At 45.5% G+C, this 12,782-nt stretch overlaps 1 long non-coding RNA gene and 1 pseudogene across 1 annotated transcript; both read right to left on the bottom strand.

Annotated features, from left to right (window-relative positions):
- The window catches only part of LOC123991694, a 37,311-nt pseudogene that overhangs the window by 4,729 nt on the left and 19,800 nt on the right, over nt 1-12,782 (bottom strand).
- LOC123991695 lies at nt 71-758 on the bottom strand. Its single transcript, XR_006830840.1, has 3 exons — nt 589-758; nt 408-505; nt 71-234 (listed from the first exon to the last, which is right to left on the bottom strand). It is a non-coding gene; the product is annotated as an uncharacterized LOC123991695 (long non-coding RNA).

A 12,782-nucleotide genomic window follows, 5' to 3' on the forward strand; every position in this document is an offset into this window, starting at 1 on the left:
TTGGAGGGAAGTTAGGGGATCCACAAAGGACATATTTTCTTTCAGTCATTCGAGATGGTGTGTGTGTGTATGTTCCACTTAGTTGGTGCTGACCAGGCTGCTCTCTGTGTGTGGTAATGATACCGGCTTCAGACCATGTTGGTGTTGTTGGCTGCAAAGGCATGCAGGTTTCCCAGCTGACTCAGGCCACTCTGGATGTGTGCTACGTGGATCTCTACGTTGTTCTGGAAGCAACTGCACAGACAAGACACACACATTTTGACCATGTGAACATGCACCCGTCATCTTGGCCATATTTATAGACCTTTCTCTGAAGACTTCTATCACCTCCATCCATCTCCCTGCATAACTCTAAATAGGACAAAACATTGGGGCAGAGAATGAGTGTGATATGTAGAGGCACTCACCTGAGGTTGGAGGGGTCTATTGAGCTCTTTATGTCATTCAGAGAGTCCGTCAGTGATTTAAATTCAAAGGAGTTCAGGTCTCCTCCCTCAGCCAGACACTGGAGCACAAACAAATACATGATCAGGCAAACAAATAACTTGAGTAGGGTTGTGAGGCTCTGTGTGTGTACCTTACACTAACCTTGATCTGAAGCAACAAGGCGGTGAGGCCTGAGATGAGGTGAGTGAGGCTGGAGTTAGAAACTCACTGCTGGTCGTCGCGGAGGGAGTTGGTCTGCTGCACTATCTCCTTGGCCTCTTCCTCACAGTGCTGACGCAGCTCTGTGGGCCGGTCTGCAGGTGCCATGCCCTGATCTGGGGCCAGCTAGAGAGGGCGCAGGGACATAGATACTTAGATTCATGTTGTTGCAAAACTGTTCTGGGAGCAGCTGAAGAGAAAGAAGTTCATATAAGCTTTGGAAACAAAAACATATTTTATTTACATTATTATTAAGACGCCCTTTCGCTGATGACAATCTAAAACAACTATTGCTGATGTTTTGCTAGTCTTCGGTATGTCTTCTCACTAAGTACCCTCACAAGAGGCTTGGCTACATGCTACACATTTTGCTGCAAAACTATCAAATATAGCCCATTTATTTGATGAGCCCGAAATAAGTCCTCACCTCGCAGCAGAACTGCTGGACCTCGTGCAGCACCTTGTTCAGGTCCGTATTGAGCTGCTCCAGCTCCAGGACTGTGGTGGCATAACGCTTCTTGAACTCCAGGCCTATAGACATTGAGTATGACTTCTACAAAGACAAACACACATATCAATGTTAAGTGGTATACATTTACTCTTTGTCACTTATTTCCACATTTCTTTGACTGAATATACTGTCTTGAAAATATTCTGTTATAATATTGTTATAGAACTATCTATGACCATACCAGTTTTTCAGCCTCTGAGTTCATATCTTTCAAGTGCTTGATGTGTTCCTTCTTGATCATAAGGATCTTGGAAAGCCTCGTCTAGGATATAGAGGAGAGGGAGAGATTTTAGTGGGACATATTTACACTATGATATATGATCCTAGAGGCAAAGCCAAGACAGGAACACTCACCACTTGAACGAGTAACTTGACAGGGAATCCGCCGAGTGTATCCCCTTCAGCTCCGGAGAGTTTGCTTTTCCATGGAGACTGGCTGATGAGGGTGTCATTGTCCTGTCACAGAATTGACGTGTCAATTCCAAATAAACAAAACAATATTAAAGGTCCGTCATATTCATCTTATAGCAATAAAGTACATGAAGCATTCCCCGTAATCTCACATGATCACAAATAAAACTGGAAAGGCAACTATAATGTGCACTGAAGCCCTTGTTTCATGCTTACCATGAGGACGGGTGTGGTGGCAGAGGGGTAAGTTTCCCTAGGTGGGGTCATGAAGTTCTGAAAGCGGGATGGTCTCTGTTTCTGGGCAAAGGCTGAGATGGGCATGGTCTCGTTAGGCTCGTTACTCTGGAGAGGGAAGAAACACAACAGATATTTTAAATAAACTCTAGCTGGTAATGCAATAAATCACCATGGTATTGGCAATATCTCGTACATGATCCCTCCCTTGCTGCTGATTTTCCGAAAGCATATGAGCGTGATCGAGGAAGAAAAATGTATCGTCTTCTAGGTTGGTAATGCTTTCTTGGGGCTTGGACAAAACTGCTAGTGATGGCCAAAGACTTATGTGTTTGTGTCTGTGATGTCTGATGAGGTTAGAATCCCGGTTCTAACATAATGCTGAATGAGTGTTATGAAGGCTAGGCAGGCATACCAACACTTCGTAGTCAGGCACAGTGTGTGTGCCCAGCCCATTCCGGTCAAAGGTCACACGGTAAGTGGCAGCGCCTGTATCCACAGCATCAATCTGCCCAGTGAACAGGCCGTCATGGACTCCCCTGAGTCGAGCTGGAATACACACAGACATCATCAATAGTCAAAGCTGGCTGCACATACAAAAACAAGGAAATTTAATCTGGAGATATTTGCAGGTGACTTTGGTTGCTATGGCTACAGGTTTGTGGATATTTTACAGGTGACGATGATAGCTACTTTTAGGGTAAGGGCTGCTGATATTTAACAAGTCACTTTGGTTGCCATGACAACAGTGTTGTACCAGTGACTTTGGTTCCTATGACAAGCGGCAGGGGAATCTCATCGGGGAGGTCTTTGCAGTGTGACACGTCGGCAAGCTTCCTCTGCTGCAGCAGACGCATCTTCTGCCTCAGTGCAGTCCGCTCCTCCGAAAAGAATGCAGATGAACACCTACAGGGGAACATTTCAGTTAATTACAGACACAAATAACTGGTACACTTGGTGTGCATGAAAAAGAAAACCCCCAAAAATGTTTCATTCGATTCCATTGCATTGATATTTCCCAGAGATTCCATGGTGTCCATAAAGAGAAGCCAGTTCAGAAAGGGAACCTTTGAGTGCCCACCTCATCCGAGATTATTACTAATATCTAATTGGTGCAATCACGCCTACCTTACTTGGTGGCCCACTTAAGCTGACCGGTTCTGCTCACACATCCTGCTGCCGCTTGCTGCTACTGCTAGTAATGCTGCAGCTAGCGGTTCATCGCCATGCTGCCGCTTCATGAAACATTTTCTTAGTGAATGCTCGCTAGCTGTGTTTTAACCTCACACACATGGTTCAATATGCTCATGATGAAATGTATGGCTGCTGCGGGGGATGTCATTGATTGTGAGGATCAACTATGTTGCTGCATGAATGTTGTCCATCAATAGCCAGCTACAAACTAGCTGTCAGGACCCGGTTACAAACCCAGGTCTCCGGAGTGAGAAACAGTCACTTAACCAACTGAGCCACGAATAGTCGGCAGAACCCAGAAGATGAGGCAGACACAGCAGTACTTGAGACGGTGTATTTAATGAAGTAAAAAGTGAAGTTCTTCAGGAAAACATGTAACTCCACAACCTCAAAAGGAATTCCACAAGAACAAACCTCTAAGACAAAAAAGGTAAATCCACAAGGTGGAAGGTAAAGCACAAAAAGCCTCAAAGATACTCAAAAACAAACAAACAAGAACAAAAAACAGAATTCCACAAGAGAGTCCACCGGGATCAACAAGAGTACTAGGGCTGGGTGCTAACATACAAACACAGAGCAAAGAACTGAAGAAAACAAAGGGTTTAAATACAATCAGGGGAAACGAGGGCACAGGTGCAAATAATTGGGGCGGCAGCGTAGCCTAGTGGTTAGAGCGTTGGTCTAGTAACCGGAAGGTTGCGAGTTCAAACCCCCGAGCTGACAAGGTACAAATGTGTCGTTCTGCCCCTGAACAGGCAGTTAACCCACTGTTCCCAGGCCGTCATTGAAAATAAGAATATGTTCTTAACTGACTTGCCTGGTTAAATAAAGGTAAAATAAATACAAAAAATAATGGGGATCAAGGGAAAACAAAAGGTCAAAAGGCACAATGGGGGCATCTAGTGACCAAAAACCGGAACAACCCTGGCCAAATCCTGACACTAGCTAGCTTAGTATAATTAGTCGTCTCGGGAGTAGCCTATTGTATAGCCTACTTTGTTCCCAATGCCAGATTTCAGGAAGTCTGTGCGCTCGGTGAACTCACACCCCATCGTGGAGAATCATCCCTCATCCATACAATTAGAAAGTAGCCAATGCCAGGATAGCTATAGAGGCCTAGGCGTTGATATTCCATGAGTGAGCAGCAATGCCTTCTGATCAGGAGCAGGTACTTATGGCGATTCGATAGTATTTCAGTCTCTATGCAGTCAGTAATTTGTTTAGTGTAGCATCAATATCGAAAGTAGCCTAACTATCACTGCATGTCGTGCACCTCACGAGACTGCTGATACGGTGCCTTCCAGCAATATTCTACATTTTAGGGATCATCCCAATCACATTAGTTATTGTGACTTGCGCCAGCAGTCACATTGTAAATGTTGTACAAATGATTTCTAACTATGGTTATTATTCTTTGGAACCTTTTTCCCTGATACATTTTAAAGCTAGAAATGCATTCAAATGAACTTGCAGACTGGTCTGGACTAGTGTACTTGTATAGCTACACTTCTGCTGCTTTTCTGCTCTATGCATAGTCACTTCACCCCTACCTACATGGACACATTACCTCGACTAACCTGTACTCCCTGTGTATAGCCTCGTTATTATTTTATTGCGTTACTTTTAATTAGGTAAATATTTTCTTAACTCTTTCTTGAACTGCACTGTTGGGCTTGTAAGTAAGCATTTCACAGTAAGGTCTACATTTGTTGTATTTGGAGCATGTGACAAAGTTTGATTTGATCAAATCAGGAGTGTCTGCTAGCACATTTGTGCATACTGTTTCACGAGTCAAACTATTGGCATACATTTTACAGCATAGTTTCAGACAAAGTAGTTACATTTACTTCATCCTTATCTGCAGCAGTAGGTTTAGGCTGATTTATTAGCCAGGTTTAAATCATGCATTTTACATATGTAGTCCTTCCTGTCAGTCCATCTGCATTCTATTAGTATTATTTGAGTGACAGTTTTGTGACTCTATTCTAATTCTATCATATGCTTTTGTATGCTAATTTTAGTGATCGTTTCATTCTAGTAATCATGCATTCGCTACTGTTATTAATTAATTTAGTTCTATCAAGCGTTTTAGGCTTCAACTCTTATGCTGTGGGGAATGATAACACATTCAGGTTGTAGCTGATATTCTTTGCTTCATTATCTACACACAGTACTGCATAAATGGAATGGCTGCCGATATTGCATTCATGGGAGCATGTGCATGGTTTGGCTCCGTATCCATGATCTTGTGCTAATTCATGCATTGCTTGTTACGTCTTGTATGATCTGCACATAGTCGTTATGGCATGGTTGCTATTATTGCTATTGCCAATAGCACACGATGTTGTGGTGACAGATGCCAACACTGTCTACCCCTTCAATAGCATCTGCTTGGAGCATCGCAGTACGATGGCACACATCATTTTAGGATAGTGGTAAACAAGTTTACGTGCATTATCATGCATGCTTGTACATGGTGCGTATGCAAGGCATCTAATACCCTGATGCCGCTCACACTGCTACAGTCATTGTAGTGGAGCATGACTCATATCTACCACCGTTGTGCTGGCCGCTACACACACTGTTCAGCAGTCGACCAGCGTGATATCTTGTGCTACTCGGATGGAGTAAGGCTGTCGTCAGCTAAACTTTTCTGGGTCTTTCCATCATTAAGAATATTTTCAGAGGTAAAGCTTCATTTGAAATAGTTACTACTGCCTAACCCAAACCATAAGCTTTCTTCCTCAGATTTCAAGTTATCACCGTATACCTTAGTGGGGAAGCTGACGCTTTATAGCTGTGAGATGACCAATTAAGGCTTGCTATAGTTTCAACTGTGTTGGATGAGCAGTTGATACTAGCATTACCTAGCATGCGGTTGGCTTGCTAAACACCCATATGGCGATTAGCTGTTAGCGATCAAGCAATATGCTGTGACAGTATGGAATTTGAAATCATGGTAATTGGCCAGGCCAATGTACACAGTAACCGACATAACCGTTCAAAAGAAACATGTGGCTTTTCATTGCAACTTCACTATAACCATGACACTTCGTTATTATCAGTAGCATTTGATTAATATTCAAGTTATAACCTCTAAATATTATTTTAATATACAAATTAATAAAATGTCAGATTGGAGAGGAATTTGAATTTTGACACACTAAACCATTCATACTAAGTCCGATGCGTTTTTTTCTCTCCACTTTTCAGAGCATTTCGCATAACGTCACTAATGCTGCTGTGGTTATTCCATATGGCAATATGTTGTTAAAAGTGGTAAGAGGGGACACAGTAATGAGATCAAATGATATACTTTCGGAAAAATATGCTACTGAAAATATTAGGATATAGGCTAAGTATCCGATAGGATGAATCATGAATTTTATTGAAACGCAGCTTGGCTACGTTTCATTCAATTGCATCCCATTTAATAAGAGAGCCAATGCAAAACTGGCACCTGTCGTCATTCCTTGCATATATGCTGACCCTGCAAAAAGAGATAAAGTCCAGACAGTCTAAGCTATTTTAGAAAACTTTATGAATGGACATAGAGAATTAGTGAACTTATACATGCACACCGACCCACCTAAAAGGACTCATCATTAAAAGTCACCTGCAGTGCATCACACTCAAGAACAGTGCCTTACCTTCAAATCCTTTCTGTAGGAGAATATTTTTTGTCTACATTATAGGATAACGCTAAATCAATGTAGCCTATCATATAAATTGACAAGGAAATGTTAAGGGAGATATATAAACTCAGCAAAAAAAACTTCCCCTTTTCAGGACTCTGTCTTTCAAAGATAATTCGCAAAAATCCAAATAACTTCACAGATCTTCATTGTAAAGGGTTCAAACACTGTTTCCCATGCTTGTTCAAGGAACCATAAACAATTAATAAACATGCACCCGTGGAACAGTCGTTAAGACACTAACAGCTTACAGACAGTAGGCAAGTAAGGTCACAGTTATGAAAACTTGGGACACTGAAGAGGACTTTCTACTGACTGAAAAACACCAAAAGAACGATGCCTAGTGTCCCTGCTTATCTGCTTGAATGTGCCTTAGGCATGCTGCAAAGAGGCATGAGAACTACAGATGTGGGCAGGGCAATACATTGTAATGTCCGTACTGTGAGACGCTTAAGACGGCGCTAAAGGGAGACAGGACGGACAGCTGATCGTCCTCGCAGTGGCAGACCACATGTAACAACACCCGCACAGGATCGGTACATCTGAACATCACAACTGCAGGACAGGTACAAGATGGCAACAACAACTGCCTGAGTTACACCAGGGATGCACAATCCCTCCATCAGTGCTCAGACAGGCCTTACAAGCCCTATTGCGGACAGTTGTAAGGCAGGTCCTCACCAGACATCACCGGCAACAAAGTCGCCCATGGGCACAAACCCACCGTCGCTGGACCAGACAGGACTGGCAAAAAAGTGCTCTTCACTGACGAGTCACGGATTTGTCTCATCAGGGGTGATGGTCGGATATGCATTTTATTTTATTTATTTAACCAGGTAGGCAAGTTGAGAACAAGTTCTCATTTACAATTGCGACCTGGCCAAGATAAAGCAAAGCAGTTCGACAGATACAACGACACAGAGTTACACATGGAGTAAAACAAACATACAGTCAATAATACAGTATAAACAAGTCTATATACAATGTGAGCAAATGAGGTGAGAAGGGAGGTAAAGGCAAAAAAGGCTATGGTGGCAAAGTAAATACAATATAGCAAGTAAAACACTGGAATGGTAGTTTTGCAATGGAAGAATGTGCAAAGTAGAAATAAAAATAATGGGGTGCAAAGGAGCAAAATAAAAAAATAAATTAAAAACAGTTGGGAAAGAGGTAGTTGTTCGGGCTAAATTATAGGTGGGCTATATACAGGTGCAGTAATCTGTAAGATGCTCTGACAGTTGGTGCTTAAAGCTAGTGAGGGAGATAAGTGTTTCCAGTTTCAGAGATTTTTGTAGTTCGTTCCAGTCATTGGCAGCAGAGAACTGGAAGGAGAGGCGGCCAAAGAAAGAAAGAGCGTGTGCTACAGGTGGGAGATGCTATGGTGACCAGCGAGCTGAGATAAGGGGGGGACTTTACCTCGCAGGGTCTTGTAGATGACATGGAGCCAGTGGGTTTGGCGACGAGTATGAAGCGAGGGCCAGCCAACGAGAGCGTACAGGTCGCAATGGTGGGTAGTATATGGGGCTTTGGTGACAAAACGGATTGCACTGTGATAGACTGCATCCAATTTGTTGAGTAGGGTATTGGAGGCTATTTTGTAAATGACATCGCCAAAGTCGAGGATTGGTAGGATGGTCAGTTTTACAAGGGTATGTTTGGCAGCATGAGTGAAGGATGCTTTGTTGCGAAATAGGAAGCCAATTCTAGATTTAACTTTGGATTGGAGATGTTTGATATGTGTCTGGAAGGAGATTTTACAGTCTAACCAGACACCTAAGTATTTGTAGTTGTCCACGTATTCTAAGTCAGAGCCGTTCAGAGTAGTGATGTTGGACAGGCGGGTAGGTGCAGGTAGCGATCGGTTGAAGAGCATGCATTTAGTTTTACTTGTATTTAAGAGCAATTGGAGGCCACGGAAGGAGAGTTGTATGGCATTGAAGCTTGCCTGGAGGGTTGTTAACACAGTGTCCAAAGAAGGGCCGGAAGTTTACAGAATGGTGTCGTCTGCGTAGAGGTGGATCAGAGACCAGCAGCAAGAGCGACCTCATTGATGTATACAGAGAAGAGAGTCAGTCCAATAATTGAACCCTGTGGCAGCCCCATAGAGACTGCCAGAGGTCCGGCCAGCAGACCCTCCGATTTGACACACTGAACTCTATCAGAGAAGTAGTTGGTGAACCAGGCGAGGCAATCATTTGAGAAACCAAGGCTGTCGAGTCTGCCGATGAGGATGTGGTGATTGACAGAGTCGAAAGCCTTGGCCAGATCAATGAATACGGCTGCCCAGTAATGTTTCTTATCGATGGCGGTTAAGATATCGTTTAGGACCTTGAGCGTGGCTGAGGTGCACCCATGACCAGCTCTGAAACCAGATTGCATAGCAGAGAAGGTATGGTGAGATTCGAAATGGTCGGTAATCTGTTTGTTGACTTGGCTTTCGAAGACCTTAGAAAGGCATGGTAGGATAGATATAGGTCTGTATGTCATGCAGGTGAAAGAGGACCCAAAAGCGACTTAACAGAAACAGAGTTTATTTAAATCCAAACAGGGAATAACAAAAATCCTCTAGTCTGTAGAGGGGAATAACTAGAGAAGCGGCCACAGACTGCAGGTCGCTTCGGGTAGGCGCAGGCCGTAGTTGATAGAGCCACCTGCTCACACGCAGCATCTGATGAAGGCAAAAAACACGACAGGACAGGGCGAAACACAATCACAGCATGGTGAATACAAAACAAGGAACCGACGGGACAGGAACGGATCACAAAGGAATAAATAGGGACTCTAATCAGGGGAAAGGATCGGGAACAGGTGTGGGAAGACTAAATGATGATTAGGGGAATAGGAACAGCTGGGAGCAGGAACGGAACGATAGAGAGAAGAGAGAGCGAGAGAGTGAGAGAGGGAGGGGGAGAGAGAGGGATAGAAGGAGGGAAAGAACCAAATAAGACCAGCAGAGGGAAACGAATAGCATGGGGAGCACAGGGACAAGACATGATAATAAATGACAAACATGACAGTACCCCCCACTCACCGAGCGCCTCCTGGCGCACTCGAGGAGGAATCCTGGCGGCAACGGAGGAAATCATCGATGAGTGAACGGTCCAGCACGTCCCGAGACGGAACCCAACTCCTCTCCTCAGGACCGTAACCCTCCCAATCCACTAGGTATTGGTGACCCCGTCCCCGAGAACGCATGTCCATGATCTTATGTACCTTGTAAATAGGTGCGCTCTCGACAAGGACGGGAGGGGGGAGGGAAGACGAACGGGGGTGCGAAGAAAGGGCTTAACACAGGAGACATGGAAGACAGGATGGACGCGACGAAGATGTCGCGGAAGAAGCAGTCGCACAGCGACAGGATTGACGACCTGGGAGACACGGAACGGACCAATGAACCGCGGAGTCAACTTACGAGAAGCTGTCGTAAGAGGAAGGTTGCGAGTGGAAAGCCACACTCTCTGGCCGCAACAATACCTTGGACTCTTAATCCTGCGTTTATTGGCGGCTCTCACCGTCTGTGCCCTGTAACGGCAAAGTGCAGACCTCACCCTCCTCCAGGTGCGCTCACAACGTTGGACAAACGCTTGAGCGGAGGGAACGCTGGACTCGGCAAGCTGGGATGAGAACAGAGGAGGCTGGTAACCCAGACTACTCTGAAACGGAGATAACCCGGTAGCAGACGAAGGAAGCGAATTGTGAGCGTATTCTGCCCAGGGGAGCTGTTCTGCCCAAGACGCAGGGTTTCTGAAAGAAAGGCTGCGTAGTATGCGACCAATCGTCTGATTGGCCCTCTCTGCTTGACCGTTAGACTGGGGATGAAACCCGGAAGAGAGACTGACGGACGCACCAATCAAACGACAGAACTCCCTCCAAAACTGTGACGTGAATTGCGGGCCTCTGTCTGAAACGGCGTCTAACGGGAGGCCATGAATTCTGAATACATTCTCAATAATGATTTGTGCCGTCTCCTTAGCGGAAGGAAGTTTAGCGAGGGGAATGAAATGTGCCGCCTTAGAGAACCTATCGACAACCGTCAGAATCACAGTCTTCCCCGCAGACAAAGGCAGACCGGTAATGAAGTCTAAGGCAATGTGAGACCATGGTCGAGAAGGAATGGGGAGCGGTCTGAGACGACCGGCAGGAGGAGAGTTACCCGACTTAGTCTGCGCGCAGTCCGAACAAGCAGCCACGAAACGGCGCGTGTCACGCTCCTGAGTCGGCCACCAAAAGCGCTGGCGAATAGACGCAAGAGTGCCTCGAACACCGGGATGACCAGCTAACTTGGCAGAGTGAGCCCACTGAAGAACAGCCAGACGAGTGGAAACAGGAACGAAAAGGAGGTTACTAGGACAAGCGCGCGGCGACGCAGTGTGCGTGAGTGCTTGCTTAACCTGTCTTTCAATTCCCCAGACTGTTAACCCGACAACACGCCCATAAGGAAGAATCCCCTCGGGATCAGTAGAAGCCACAGAAGAACTAAACAGACGGGATAAGGCATCAGGCTTGGTGTTCTTGCTACCCGGACGGTAAGAAATCACAAACTCGAAACGAGCGAAAAACAACGCCCAACGAGCTTGACGGGCATTAAGTCGTTTGGCAGAACGGATGTACTCAAGGTTCTTATGGTCTGTCCAAACGACAAAAGGAACGGTCGCCCCCTCCAACCACTGTCGCCATTCGCCTAGGGCTAAGCGGATGGCGAGCAGTTCACGGTTACCCACATCATAGTTGCGCTCAGATGGCGACAGGCGATGAGAAAAATAAGCGCAAGGATGAACCTTATCGTCAGACTGGAAGCGCTGGGATAGAATGGCTCCCACGCCTACCTCTGAAGCGCCAACCTCGACAATGAATTGTCTAGTGACGTCAGGAGTAACGAGGATAGGAGCGGACGTAAAACGTTCTTTTAGAAGATCAAAAGCTCCCTGGGCGGAACCGGACCACTTAAAACACGTCTTGACAGAAGTAAGAGCTGTGAGAGGGGCAGCAACTTGACCGAAATTACGAATGAAACGCCGATAGAAATTAGCGAAACCTAAAAAGCGCTGCAACTCGACACGTGACCTTGGAACGGGCCAATCACTGACAGCTTGGACCTTAGCGGAATCCATCTGAATGCCTTCAGCGGAAATAACGGAACCGAGAAAAGTAACGGAGGAGACATGAAAAGAGCACTTCTCAGCCTTTACGTAGAGACAATTCTCTAAAAGGCGCTGTAGAACACGTCGAACGTGCTGAACATGAATCTCGAGTGACGGAGAAAAAATCAGGATATCGTCAAGATAGACAAAAACAAAAATGTTCAGCATGTCTCTCAGAACATCATTAACTAATGCCTGAAAAACAGCTGGCGCATTGGCGAGACCGAACGGCAGAACCCGGTACTCAAAATGCCCTAACGGAGTGTTAAACGCCGTTTTCCACTCGTCCCCCTCTCTGATGCGCACGAGATGGTAAGCGTTACGAAGGTCCAACTTAGTAAAGCACCTGGCTCCCTGCAGAATCTCGAAGGCTGATGACATAAGGGGAAGCGGATAACGATTCTTAACCGTTATGTCATTCAGCCCTCGATAATCCACGCAGGGGCGCAGAGTACCGTCCTTCTTCTTAACAAAAAGAACCCCGCCCCGGCCGGAGAAGAAGAAGGCACTATGGTACCGGCGTCAAGAGACACAGACAAATAATCCTCGAGAGCCTTACGTTCGGGAGCCGACAGAGAGTATAGTCTACCTCGAGGAGGAGTGGTCCCCGGAAGGAGATCAATACTACAATCATACGACCGGTGAGGAGGAAGGGAGTTGGCTCGGGACCGACTGAAGACCGTGCGCAGATCATGATATTCCTCCGGCACTCCTGTCAAATCGCCAGGTTCCTCCTGAGAAGTAGGGACAGAAGAAACGGGAGGGATGGCAGACATTAAACACTTCACATGACAAGAAACGTTCCAGGATAGGATAGAATTACTAGACCAATTAATAGAAGGATTATGACATACTAGCCAGGGATGACCCAAAACAACAGGTGTAAACGGTGAACGGAAAATCAAAAAAGAAATAGTCTCACTGTGGTTACCAGATACTGTGAGGGTTAAA

This window comes from Oncorhynchus gorbuscha, linkage group LG12, assembly GCF_021184085.1.
Source record: "Oncorhynchus gorbuscha isolate QuinsamMale2020 ecotype Even-year linkage group LG12, OgorEven_v1.0, whole genome shotgun sequence".
Lineage (NCBI taxonomy): Eukaryota > Metazoa > Chordata > Actinopteri > Salmoniformes > Salmonidae > Oncorhynchus > Oncorhynchus gorbuscha.